General features: G+C 46.0%; 1 protein-coding gene and 1 long non-coding RNA gene across 3 annotated transcripts in view; both read right to left on the reverse strand.

The window, feature by feature from the left end:
* Positions 1-5,692, reverse strand: part of ADD3 (adducin 3) — a 112,343-nt gene extending 106,651 nt beyond the window's left edge. Inside the window, exon 1 of one of the 2 annotated variants that reach the window (XM_021295861.2) lies at positions 5,456-5,692. The gene's annotated coding sequence lies outside the window, so the exon portion shown is untranslated. The remainder of the gene's footprint in view (positions 1-5,455) is intronic. The other variant, XM_065067062.1, reaches the window with a different exon arrangement.
* Positions 5,693-11,439: 5,747 nt separating this feature from the next.
* Positions 11,440-14,387, reverse strand: LOC135579758 (uncharacterized). The gene is made up of 2 exons (XR_010473455.1): positions 13,942-14,387; positions 11,440-12,570 (listed from the first exon to the last, which is right to left on the reverse strand). It is a non-coding gene; the product is annotated as an uncharacterized LOC135579758 (long non-coding RNA).
* Between the last annotated feature and the right edge of the window lie 27 nt (positions 14,388-14,414).

Here is a 14,414-nt window from a genome sequence, read left to right on the forward strand (position 1 = left end):
TACACAGCAGACTTCAGTGTCGCAGCCATTTTGATAAGGGACATAAGGAATCTGCAGACGAGTAAAAGCACAGATTCCCTTTAAGAACAGTAACGTGTAATTCTACATATCATGACTTGTAGACTAGAAAACAATACACAGATCTGCCATCTAAGTAGAATTCTGAATGTGTCTAAGTGTTACACAGCGGAAGAAGCAGCTCGAACTACTGTGCAGAGAACAGACCTTGAATTGTCTAAAGATAGATGGTGAAAAGATTTCAAACATCAACAAGAGTTCCCGAGGCTGCACCAGAGTGGGAAATATATCAGTACAAATTGAGTCCATGGCCCCCTGTAGCTCTGCAAATCATCAAAAGAGACATTAATGTCATTAGCAAAACCAACAAACGTGCCTATACTTATTACTTGTTTATAATAAGATTTGGCTAGTGTATAATTAGCAGGCTGCAGGAGTCTTTTACGACCTCTGAGAACAGTCTCTCTGCCATGCTGAGGTTCGCTGGAAAATTCCCATTATTTCCATGTAGCTACAACTTCCCCATCACTTTCTGCCCACTCAGAGGGACTGACATTAGCATATGCAACATGTCATATAAATCCATACGAGCTATATATATACACACATACACAAGCATTAGTTAGGTTTGATTATTTATTCTACAAGGACAGTCTTTGATCAGGAATGCCTGTTTCCCAAGAGGCAATAACACTCTTCTGCCAAGCAGGACAGTGAGTTATGTTGTGGATTTGTGGTACATACACACAGGATTAGCCATTAGCTGGCTTGAACACATCTCGTTGTGTTTGGTTGAGCGAGCTGGGTCTCTGTCCTTCTGCTGGGAGGCTTAAACATGGCTGTAGTGAGTTATTTAAACATGTGTAGCTAAGGATATGCACAGCCCAAGGGAGGCTGGAATGGGACACGTCCTTGCATAGCTGGTGAGCTAGGGTCCTGATTTGGATTCCAGTGTCAAAAAAATGAATCAGGTGACAGCAAAAGACACTGAACAAGATTGCAATTTGTGCCACCACTCCTCAGAAAGTTGGAGGGACTTCAGTCTTTGGTATAGGGTCATGTGGTGATGGATGGGAAAGTGGCACACAAATATTCAGCCGACATGAAAGCAGATGAGAACAGTGGTGTTGGAGTTGGCCCTCTGTCAAACCAAACTGCAGCTATGGATCCAGCATCCTGCCTGGCTTTTGGGTAGGAAACCAGCTCCAGACCTCACAGCTCTGCTCCATTTTTCTACAGCTGGGGGGCTTTTCAAAGTTGTTCAATGTATACATGAGAACTGGCTGTTTCACTTCCTTTTCCAACAGCAGAGGTGTAAAGAGGCCAGCACACGGACAAAAAATGGGGCTGTGAGTCAGCCGGGAGTTTCTGAGCACCTGACCCATGCCCTTACTGGGATCCAGTGCTCCAGCTGCTGGGACTGGGTCCTGCTTGGGACCAGCTCCAGGTTCACGTACAGTGTCCGCTGGCTGTGCTCAGCTCAGTGAAACAAGCGCTTTGGGAAGCTGGCAGGGAGGCACCTGTTTTGTGATCCACCCTCTGTCATTTGCACCAGTGCTGTGCCCCCCATGCTTGGAGAAAGCTGCTCCTGTTTTACAAAGCGTGTAACTCAGACCCCGTCTCTCTCTGCCCTGCAAGCGAACGCTTGGGACAGGGATGTGCTGGGGTTGCGGGAGTGGTTACTCCCCATCTCATGGACGAACAATGCGGTCCCTTCACTTGTGATGTTGTTATCAATGATCCAAAATGAGATAGCAAAAATACTTTCCATGCTGTGTAACTAGCTTCCTAGTAGAGTGATCCAGCTGCAGATATGATACTCACACTTTGGTGCTTTCAAGGACTATCAGTAGCATTTCAGATGCTAGTGGAAAGATAACAAGAGTGTTAAAAAAACCCCAAACCAACAGCTACAATAAAATGTGACTATCGTTCTGCTGCTGCTATGAACTTTGTATATTAATGTGGATGCATCTTTGGAAGAAAACATGAAATTTGTGTCCCCACATATGAGAGTCCAGCTTTTCAGATGTCCTGACATACAGTGCTGCAGGTGTTATCATAATTCATAACCTGTCTTCCACCTGCATATTCATTTTCCCAACTCTTGACTGAAATGCTGAGAGCCTCTGATTTATCTAATTGGATCCAACACTTTGTGCTTCTGTTTCGAAGCCTGCTAGCAGGCAGGCAACACCAGCCAGCTTTACTTGCACAGTCCTTCTGGTCTGGGGGGAGCTCAAACAAAGTCAAACTTGTGCTTCAAGAACCACTGTGAATACTCTGCTTTATCAGAGGAAATAGTTGGAGGCTGAAGTCTTGGTCCCTAACAAGTCTTTGCGAGGATATTAGCATGTCTTGCCAAGACCTAGTAATTCCCTCACAGCCAATGCAACATTCCTCAGAGGCCATAAGGCAGGACTGGAAAAGGGGATCATGTGGCTCAGTCCAAGCTGAATTAGCTGCTCCAGAGAAACACACTGAGCATGTGACTTATTCACAGACATAGATCTAAAGTAACAAAACCCACCAGACTTTGGTGTATCCAATCAAGACATCTATTGCCAAGATGTCTCGTGTAAGAAAGAGGAACAAATTTTTAAAAATGAAATTAAAAACTGCCCATATAATAGGATACTCTTAGGAAAACCTTGATGATTGAGGTTAAAACTAGGAACTAGGTAAGAGGATATTGCATAGCTATGGCTAGGTTTTGTTTGCCTGCTTTCCTGTGAGAAAAGTGTCAGGAGAAGAAAAGCAGCAAAATGCTAACCATATTCCCTGCAAAGGAACTGATTATGCAAAATACTGTCCTTCTGGGAGCTGCCTACGGGAGGTTAAACCTGACTTTCAGAATCTGAGCAGCAGGTTTTCAATTATAGCATTTGAGACCTCCAGCATGGGGATTATCAGAAGATGGTATAAGTCAAGACAGCCCTTCTAAAACATGCTTTTTATTCAGCAACAGGAGGAGCCCTCAGACTGGTACCATTGCAAGCATTCAAAGTATGTACAGGAAAGGGCAGTACAAGATCTCCCAAAGAGGCTCCAGGAGCAGCGGTGCACAGTTTGGGCTGGGGAGGGAGCAGTGCCTTGGCTCTTGGGGTGTCACCAGCCCTGTGCTCCTGATCAGATGCCATGCAGCTAATTAATTATGGGAGTAGCCTTGCTGCCTGCTAGTTTGGTTACCTCTGTGCCACATGCCATTGCTGGGCTATTTCTCCAGCCTGAAGGGCAATGGGAATTTTACCAGCAACTTCAGTGAAAACAGGCCAGCAGGCAGAGCTTTGCATCTCCTATGCTAAGGATCTTTACTTGGTTCACCACTCATTGTTCTGACAGTTGTCTCATTTACTCACTTTTTACATCAAAATCCATTCCTCTAAAGCTTATACTCAGCCTTAAGCTTCAGCATGTGCTAATACTATTAATCATTCTGGAAATAGCTCTGTCTGCTCTGCTATCCGTAGCTATCTAGATGACACACTGTTCCAGCTCCACATTGCTTCCCTGCTCTCTGGGGGTGGCTCTCCCGCAACTAAATAGTTGCTGAGCAGGGAGAGGGGTAGGAGGCAGAAGAAAGCAAAGGGGGATGCCCTAGGGTTGTGCACCTGTGTTTTGGAGCACGTGCCAAGGTGCATTTAGCTGCAGTGTGATTCAGCATTGGCTTCCTCTGGAGGGGTCTAAGTTTCCTCCATGCATCCCATCTGTCCTGGAGAAGGCATCACACAACACGCTTGGGGTGGTAAAGATGGTCTAGAAACCTTCCAAGAAGGATCCTACTGTCTCAGGCATCAAGGGCATATGGGATCTGCAGATAGGAGAGCCAGGTCTTGGAAGTGCTCTGTGATCCTGCTGATCAACTAAGTGTCGATGTTGCTGCGTGACCTGCCCATATGGTTTTGTCTTTTTACTAGCCAGACTTCTGCATGTGCATCTCTTCAGAAAAAGGAAGCATATTCTGGACAGCTTTGAAATCTTCTCCCGGATATATTAGGAAGTAACACCATGTGTGGAATCACCAGCAAAGAAATTCAACTAAGGCTAAAAGCAGAGTTTCCTTTTCCTTTCTTATTAAAAAAATGCTAATGTCCAGGTCTAGGACTCTCACATTTCTTTATCCAATGGATGGTCTTCACACAAAACCATCCTCTTGGGCAATGTCATGTTCCCCTCACAATTGCCCGAAGCAGGTTTTATCTTCTTTCTTATCATATAATATCTCACAGTTAGCTATGGCAACTGTGGAAAAATGCCAGTAACTGTAGTAAGGTTGCAAGTAACACGCTGCTGGCTTCTTGGAAAATAATTAGCTGCTGAAAAACAAATGATGATTACAAGCATATGACCAGTCACCTGCCTGCTTCCTCACCCATGTCTTAAAAACTTCAAATTAGTACCAAAATATTTCACAGTTAATCAAAAGTCTTACTTTTATGAAGGTCAATGGGATGGCTCTGCCCATGATTGCACACAAAAAATTTCCAGTGCAAGTGGCAAATCACTTCCTGTGTCTTAGTTTCCCATTTTTAAATAGTGCAAAGTGCTTGCAGACCTGATAACTTTTCTACAATCCACAGCGGGTGCTAGGAGAACAAAATTCCCCATGGGGCATTTGGTGGTCTCAGGTATACTGCTGTACGCTGCCACTGTATTGCAAGATGCAGATGCTGAAATAGTCATTGAATAGGAAAACATGAGGGCATTTTTAGCTATCGATAGTTTACGAAAATGTAAAGTCCCTGGCATGTGAGTAGGAGCAGATCAGAATATTGCTATGGTAATCGTTTAAGAAATATTATGCTTTTACTCACAAATCAATAGACAAGTTAACAATTTCATCTGAGATCATTGTATATCTATTTGAGGCACTTCAGTAGTACTTGCATTTTAGTACCCTAGTATCCCATAGCACATGTCAAAATATTGTATTGGTAGCTAAAATTAACTTAATTATCCAACTTTCTCATCACTGATCATCTGTTTTGACTCTGTGGTCCTTGGGGTAGCACTTTTCCTTCAACTCAGAGCACACTGTCAACATTATCAGTGAATCATAGTCAGGAGAGAATAATCAACTTGCAGCCTCCTCTCTTTTCCAGCTAACATTATGCCATGAAGAATGTTTAAAAAGGCTGGAAATGAACATAAAATTTAAAGTTAACTGAGCTACTTCATGGCTTTTACTACAGCAGCAACAACACAAGCCTCACAGAACAAATTTACTGAGAAAATGATTTTTGCTGTCAACACCATTGGGAAAAATCAAAAGTCCCCATTCAAGTTACAGCAGTACTGTCCAAGTTAAAAAAAAAAAAAAAATTATTTTTTAGGTATTTTTTTTTTACTCCCTCCAAAAATGTGGTGGGTTTCTTGCATTACAGTCTAAGACATCCTATTCAGCCACATTGCTTTTTAATCAAATGCTTTATTTTACCTGTTGCTTGACATTAACCCACTGCTCCTCCTCTGCATCCTCTCCTCCATCTCCGTGCTCCCCTTTCCCTTCTTCTTTGCTGTTTGAGTTAACATTACTTTCGAAAGTTCCCTTTTAATCCGACGGAGCCTGCTGGCACGAGCTGTCAGCAGTATTCATTTCTCGAGGCTCTTGCCTTATGTTGCATTGCCTTGGCAACAAGATTTAGCAGCAAGGCAACAGCCTTGAACTTGTCAGAGTCTGTTGCAACGTGCCGAGCATGTATTACTCTCCGGCACCTCGGGTTGCTATAACAACTACTAACAATAAAACTCATCTCCCAGCTTTAAATACAGGAACTTTTACAATCTGTTTCCTGGCAGAGCTGGAGCAATATTATGTGAATCCTGGTTGTGCTTGTTTTGCCGCCTTCTTCCTTTTTGCACATGATAGCAGCCCCCGGGAGCGGGGTGCCGAGGCAGGGGAAGGAGCTGGGCCATGGGCAGCGTGGGTCTGCTGGTGCTGAGAGTTGGGATGGGTGAACAAAAGGCTGAGTGACCACAGGGAAAACCTGGGGCAAACCCCAAAGGCTGCAGGCTGTGCCTGGTGATGCTCAGTGCATGGCTGTGGCATTTTGATTTTCCCCCTGCTCCAGCAAAATGCACCCTGCGTGGCTGGTAACCGCATCCTGGGGAGGACACTGTAGCCATCAGAGAGGCACTTTGGTTCTCGGTCAGCACAAGTTTTTCTCCCACTTGTGCTAATACTCAGCTGGCATTACTCATGAGAATAAAAGAGCAGTGCTAGCATGGAGGGACATGCAAGGAACTGATGATTGTCTCCATCTCATCCAGCCCTGCCCAGCACAGATTGTCATGACATGACTGTTACAAATTAGGTAGGAACCACTGGGGCTAGGTATTAAAAAAAACCCTCCTAGCAGAGAGAAGTCTTGCAGTGCCAGAGAAGCCCTTTATGAGGGAACATTTTCAGTCAATGGAAATGCAGGGTGAGGATGTAAGATGAGCCAGTGCAGCATCAGGAACCGTGGAAGTTTCCCAGCAGCTCACCCGCTGCCCTATCACACCTTCTTCCTGTGCCTTCATTCATGAGGACAGTGCAGAGCACTTATCCCTTTCCTGTATGTCACAGCCATGAGTGTCTCGTGCAGACTTAACATCATTCTCACTTTCCCATAGCACAGGTCATATTTCATCAAAGGCACAGAATTCATAACCCGTGACTTGAACAATGGGAAGGCTTGTTTAAGAATAACTCAGGATACAGCAAATTTCAAGCATGGTGAGGGATGCAAACAGGAACAGGAAAGCAGCAGATCTTTCCTCCTGTATGAGTGAAGCTGAGCTCCTGCAGCCAGGAAGCCCTTGCGGTGATACTGCACTTGCTGAGATGTGACAGGAGGCAGAACTCTGCCTAAGCCAAGATCTGTTTGTTTAGACAGATATTAAAAAATAAAAATGGTGCTTTTCATTTTCCACAACTGCTGCCAGCTGACAGACAGGGGTTTCAGGTGGCAGGAGCAGTGGGTTTAAACCAGGGGTATTTGGCTGGAGGTCCAGTGTCCCACTGCTCCCCAGTGACTGCCACCCTGTGGGGCCAGAGGCTGCGATGCCTCTGGGACCCCGAGCACAAAGCGCTGCCCAGAGCCCCAAGTCTTTTTGAGATGACTCCAAGCAGGACCTGCATGGGCAGTGATTTCCTGCTGACAACAACAGAGTTAGAGCATGGCAGAAAAGTCACATCCCTGGATATATGCCTTCTACAGGAACCCTTTTCATTGCTTCATTTGCTTTTTCAGACTTGTGCTTTCTCCTGCACAGAGCTTTGAGTAAATGTTCCCGGTACTGAATTGCTAAGAGCCAAAAAGCTGACCTGACAGTGACACACCAGCCTGCAAACTTCTCCGGAGCTCCTCTCATTTCATGTTTCCTTTTGAAAAAACAAAATCAGCCCATTTTTCCTGACTCTTAGAGTTTTGGTTCTGTGGATAAACACAACTAATCAAACATAATGAACCTTTGTTTTAAGAAAAAACAGCTCACTTGAAAAGCCCAGGGCTCAGTTCTGCAGCTAGATCTCAGGACAGCAGCGGCCAAAGACCTGAAACATTACAAATGGGGTCCCAGATGGTCCCCAAGTTCTCATGGACGTGAGCTAGGGATCACCCACCATTGGGCACGGGAGTTGAAAACATGGCCAGGCACTGAACTGAAGTGCTCAAACAGCCCCAGAGTTGGGTGTAACACGCAGGGCACCTGCCAGTGCCCAGGTTTGTGTGCTGAGCGCTGGTCGCAGCTTGGGATCACGTGTGGCTGGTGCAGGGTTCGCTCCCGTAAGGCTGCTACAGGATCTAGGGCTACATTTTTAAGGTTTACAGTTTCTAAATAAGACACATATAGAATGTTTAATCCCAACTTTTCTGCTTTGTCCTGTTATCTGAGACAGACAGTAACTCAATACTTTGTGTCTGGACTCCTGCACCCACTGGAATAAACATCTGTTTCTTGTACTGCGATTCAGTTAATATATTGCACAGCACGGAATGTCAAATTATTTCAACATATTCAGGCCCAAGGGATATTTTGGCAGGTGAGGGGGCCTCACTCACAAAGGTGGTGACTTCAGGTGGGATTTCAAGCTTGTAAAATGTGTCTCTTATATACATATATATATATGTATTTGCAAATAAATCTCTACTATACTGCAAATGTTAATTAGAAACAAAATCCATGTCTGGTCCCTCACTGGCAATTCAGATGCCAGAGACTCAGGTTAGTGTTGCCTGGAGGAGATGTGTCACTGACCCAAGCCCTGGCAGGAGCTTGCAGAAGGACTCCTGCTTGCCCCCTGAGCAGACACAGAGAAGAGCAAGACCTCACAGCTTTGCAGAAGGCAGAGACATCTGGTTCCTTTAGTTTTATTGCCAGAGCAGATAAGGAAACCTTGTGTAATAAAAATGCTTCCCAGGTGTCAGACCAAAACACAGGCAGGTCACTGCACCCTGTTAATGTTTGTGCTAGTGAAAACTTTGAAGAAGAATAGCATCATATGACCTGAAGAAAAGCCTTTGTTGTGCAAAAAGCATTATTTTAATATTTAAATATGGAATATATCCTCAAATATATCCAATTCATCAGGATGTACTTCCTTAGCAACATGGAGTTTTATGCAAACTCAACAAATGATCTCCTGAAGCACTTCATAGGGCACCAGTGACCACCATGGTCTCTTTTGCAGACACTAGATCTAGCTTTCCCCATACTTTTTCCTGCTTGAGCAGAAAAGAGAAAATTAAGGAGTCTTGGAAATCACTGCGAGGCTCACGTTTCACTTGCAAACAGGCAACTGCAGGTGAGCCGGGATGTGTTTGCATTGTTTGGTGTGGAAACAGAGCCAGGCAGAACTCAGCAAACATTTAATTTTCATCCTTGTCATTAAAGGTTTACAAGTGAAGTCCTAACATCTGGTATTTAACTGAAAAGAGCAGACGTGAAAGTACTCAGATATCTACCTGGCCTGCTGCTGCCTCCCTTTCCTTTCCAAATGCAGCTGCTGGGAACCACCCAACCATGATCAACTTCCAGTGCTGGCTGGATAAGATGTCCTCCCAAGAAAAACTAAGATAAGATCTTTAGATATGCTTGTTCCTTCTCTCCCTGCTATCTTTTCCCCCAAACACACCATTTGTTGTTGCGGTTTCTAGTTTCACTGTTTCCAAACATACAAAATTTATTTTAAATGTGATCCAAAAGGACTTGTGCCACGTGTTTGAAACCTCATTTAACTCAGAGCTGAGAGCTTAAAATAAAAGCAATTTTCTGCTGAACCATTCCCAGGCCCTTCCTTGCCTTGGTACGTTACAGCTGCTCTTATAAACTACCAAAACACTAGTGTTAATTGTTGTTAGGTAATTTTCTGGGGTGGAAATAGGAAGAAAACTGTACTTAATGTACTTGGTCTCTCCCACGTGGACACTGTGTGCCTCCGGGCTGGAGGATGTGACCTTGCAGAGCCAGCACGGAGACATGACCGTGACCGTACTCACTGCAGGGCTTTTGTGAGTAAAGCAGCTGGCACATGACAGTTTGCAGGACAGCCCCCATGGAACACAAATACAACTGGGTCGATTGTCGTCTGGGCAATCCCAGTGTTGTCACGTGTATGGAAAGGGCTGTTTGGCCATGCGTGCAACCTTGTAAAAGTGTGTTTTTCCCCTGCTCCAGGGCATGTGCTGCCGCTCCCTGCCTCTAACCCCCTAGGGGTCTCCTAACGTGTTCCCTGGCTTGCAAGTGGTGGTGGGGCAGCTGTGAGACCACTGCAATGGGAAACCCCAAAGGTGTTGGCAACCACAGTCCTTGCAGTGGCAAAGCAGAACTGAGAACATCCTTTCACCTGGCTGGCATGGCAGCATGCTGTGATCCAAAAGCCAGGCTTATAGCATGAGCTGAGCTGTAGCATTCCTTGCCTTCTGTGAGAGCTGTGCAGATGCTCAGCCCCCTGCTACAACTCTCCATTTCTGTCTCCCACAGCACCTTGCACTGCAACTGGCACTTTGGAGGATAAAAAGAGAGGTGTCCTGGTTGCAGACTGGCTGCTGGGTTCACCTCCAATGCCGTGGTCTCACCAAGGTGAACAAACAGCTCCTGCCATGGGAAGGCTGTGGGCTTGCCCTGCGGACAGGGAGCATCTCGGGAGATTAGATTGCAAAACAGGAGTCTAAATTTCACAGGTGCCCAATAGGAGGAGGTGAACAAAAGGAAAGTTACAACCGTAATAAAGGTATCATGGGTATAGTAGGGTTGATAAGATAACGAGAGTTCTTTTATGGTTTATTTCCTGGCCTTGATCACTTCATAGAGATCAAGATTACAATGGACTTGATGGCACTGTCACTTGGCGAGGTTAGTCTCAGGCAATTTTGGTTGCTAGTTGTCAGGTCTTCCTCCCTTGTCCCTCTCTTTTGTAATCTGATGCAAACACAGTGCCATAAGAACATAAAAGATAGCCCAATTAGGACAATTTAATTAAAAATAAGGTATATTGAAGTGCTTTTATAAGTGCTTTTATATAAAACATCTTTGCAAGAGAACTTGCACCATTTTAGTTGAGATCAAACAGCTGCTTAGAAAGGACAGTTTCCGCTCTAAGCATTTCAGATGATATATCATAGACAGCACTGCCTGATAAATTAATTATTAAAGTATTTTACATTATCTACATTGGCAAGTTCATTACGGCCACTTCAAAGCTTCCCAGAGACCCCAAATGCCCAGGAAACAAGCATCAAACATTTTGGCTTAACCGGAAAGCTCATTTCACTTTCTCTTATTTAACTTATTAGTCATGTATTATTCAAATGAAATAAATAGAACTGCCTCCCGAGCTCATCCGGGCAAAGCCTTTAGCATCAGTCCTCTGCTGGCTTGTTCAGCTTGGGCATCCACCAGCCTCCACATGGGCCACGTCTCAGCATCAGTCCCCCATGCACCCCAGGCCCCCAAAGGGCTCATCCATGGGCTTAACACTGGCCCTGCTGGGTGAGGCCACTGGTGGGACTGGGATGCTGGAGCTATTTGGACATAGGTCTCTGCAGTCAGGTGGGACACCAGCCCACATGGCACAGTCAAGTTTCTACCTGTGAAATGGCTGTTTACTGTAATCAGGGGATGTCTGCAAAATGCTTTCGGTCCTGAATATATCTTTTCTTACAGAAGACCATTCCTCTTCTGGAATGAGGTTCCTGTGCAGAACACCCATCTGTTTGTCTTTATTAGTTCTATAAGGAAGGGAAAGAAATTAGTCTAAATTTTGGTGCTCAATGAGTCAAAACCAGTTACAAGTCACCTCTGGGTACAGAAGCCTTCAGCACATGGCTCTGCAATACCAGGCACTCAATAGCAACTAAGAAGGTCTTGCAGACATCAATATTTTCCCTTCTATTTTCTGCCTCCTTTAGCACATTTTTGGGAGATGAGAATGCAGACTCCTTTTTTTAACCTTTATTAAATCAAGATCTTGATCAGGAAGACAGAATGGGGACACGTTCTGGCCACCAAACAATGTAGTAAGGTGTTTTCAGTGGTTGCTTAATTTATTTCGTATTAAATTACCGAAACACATCAATATCACATTGATAGTCTGTCCACAGTGGCACTTGTTATTCCTCCCCCGAACAGGGGCTAAAGTAGAGGAAGTAAATCAAACGTAGTCCTCCTGGTTTGCTCCTCTCCCTTTCTCTGGGTTATGGGGTAGCTGCAGAAGGCAGGACAGACCTGCTCCCACGCTGCAGCTGCTCTCCTTGACCTGGCTGTGGACACACAGCATGGTGTCTCAGACCTAGAGGAATTAATGAGGGTAGAGATGCTGAGCTTTCCCCTGCTTATCCTTCCCCAAGTACGCTGGGTTCTGTAAGCAGCTGGGTAATTTCATGCTGTGGACACTCCCACACAGGAGATGTATTTTCTTTCTTCCTTGTATTTGATCGCTGCTGCTCCCACAGTCCATTAGGTAACCCAAACAGATTTAATAATGAATCAGTGGCAAAAAATAATCAGACAAGCAATTTCACTGGCACAGGTGTTAAGACTACCTTGCGTTTAAACTACTGTCCTAAATTCAGCCAAACCAAAAGCTCTGCAGGGCAGGAAGGGAAGAGGCCGGACACCCTTAGCTCTGCCTTGTAGAAAGGAGTATGGAGCACATGGACCAGGCCAAGGGAGGTTGGAATCTCCTGTTCCCTTGGGTAGAATGCGCACAAGGTACATGGTGAGGTGGAAAGGCACGTGATGAACATATGAAATATTTCAGGCTCGTCCATCCCTCTCCTCTGGGCTGGCACAGAGCTCTGGCAGGTGCATCTCTCTACAACCCTCTATTAAGAGCCACAGTCAAATGCAAAATCTAAGACCAGATTATTATTATTATGAGTCAGAGGAGGCTGAAAGGACCATTTCACAACCCTGATTGGATTCAGCTGCAGAGTTCACCATCAGTAAATGATCTCCATGATTGTCATGCCAATGTTGTAGCGCTTTTAAAATGTCTTGATGTGCTTTAATATGAGCATTGCTGGATTCTGGCCGGTTTCCAAGAAATGAATCTTCTAAGCAAATATTCTGCAGGGTGAGCATAATGTGGTCAGTAACACAAATGCAAAACACATCTGTACATTACCCTGAGGGGGACACTGATGATCTAAATGGGCCTTTCCAGCCCAGACTGCTGGGATAGTACAGGTCCCTTGTGGGCAGGGCTGGGGTGACAATCATCAGGAAATAGCAATCAACTTCACCCAAGATTAACAAGGAAAGAAAACTCTTTCTGCTGTAACAGCCATGGTCACCAGTCTCCCCCTCCCCTGTTTCAGGTCCCTCCTCAGGGACAGCCTGCAGCCCCAGCTCCATCCAACAACCCTTCCCAATGCCAGGGTGCTGGCGGCAGGACAGGCTTTCTTCCTTCTCCTTCTCCTCTCTTTCCTGTCAGATTACAAGTTTTGCTGTGCTGCTTTATGCCCTAGGCTTTACTCCACAAATATGTGAGGCAGAGCTTCACAATGTGGAGAGAGCTGCAGAGGGCAGTGGCTGCTGGCCAGGGCTGGCTGCAGGGTTTGGGCCTGCAGGGGAGCTGGAATTGCTCAGACTGGACAATGGTCAGAGAGAAGAGTGAGACAGGCCCTTTCCAGATGTGCACAGGGAAAGGGCAAGTGGCAAGCTGCAATGAGGAAATTCTGCTTGGAACATCAGGAATAAAACTTTTTGCTCCAGGGTGGTCAGCACTAGCACGGGCTCCCTAGAAGGGCTGTGCTTCTCCTTTCTTAGAGACACTCAAAACCCAGCAGGACAGCCCCAAAGAAACCTGCTCTAGCTTTGAAGCTGGTCCTGCTTTTAGCAGGGGATTGGACTAGAAACCTGCAAAAGTCTCTACATTTCTCTCATCCTGTTTTTGCTCCATTCTTCCCCTAAAAACACATGAATAGTCAGGGAGACCCAGGTGATTTAGTAACAGTCTGGCTTGTGTTGGCTCCCTAAAGGCAGCGGCAAATGTTTGGCAGTTTGTGGGTAAAGGTTTGTGGGCTACAGTGTTGGTGTGGACTGAGGGAGAGGTTGGAGGATGCAGTGACGAAGACCATGGAAAAGTGTGGCTGCAGCATTGTCAAAGCACACGGACCAGAGGGTCCCCAGGGTACTGACTGCTGCAAGCAAACCCCTCCAATCTGGAAGCAGTTACAAAGCAGTGTTTGTTCTTGCTTTTGTTGTAGCCTCTCTTAGTGGTGATCTTATTTCTGCATTTCTGTAACAGCCTCCTCTTTTTGTCAATAGGGCTGATTTGTAGGCCTCCTGTAAAAAACTGCCGGGGCAGAGAAGAGCTGCAGGTGTTTTTATTGGGGAGCATACATGGTAAATCGCCAAATTTTACAACAGTTGCACTGACTGTTGTTACAAATACAACCTTCCTCCCTTCCAAGCAGAAAACTGTTGGTAATTTACCTGGAAAAATAGAATGCAGCTCTTCTGATGAGGCACAGGACGAAGTAATGGGATGCTGACATTTTCTCAGAGCTGTGCTCAGCACCAGAGGTAAAGCTGTGGGGCACCCAGAGCCCATCAGCTCAGTGCTGGGGGAGCAGTGAGCCCCCAGCACCCGGCCCCGCGCCGGCTCCTTCCCAAACCCCTCAGGCAGCTCCGGAGCTCCAGCAGCCCCGCGGCCGGCTGAGCCGCACGGGCTGAGCAGGGAGCGGAGCCAGGCACGTCCGAGTCCTCCTCCAGACAGTATTTTTGGAAGTTTAAAAGCAAAGCGGATCAAAGAGCCGAACGCAGCCCCAGGTTTTGGGGACAAGGCCCGGAAGTGGTGCCAGGCGATTCGCTCCGTTCCGTTCTTTTCCCTCGGGGAAGCCCCGGCAGCCGCCAAACGCCGACGCTTCCCGTCGGTTGCAACACGCCCGGCCTGCCCTGGGCTTCAC

This window comes from Columba livia, chromosome 6 (assembly GCF_036013475.1).
Source record: "Columba livia isolate bColLiv1 breed racing homer chromosome 6, bColLiv1.pat.W.v2, whole genome shotgun sequence".
NCBI lineage: Eukaryota > Metazoa > Chordata > Aves > Columbiformes > Columbidae > Columba > Columba livia.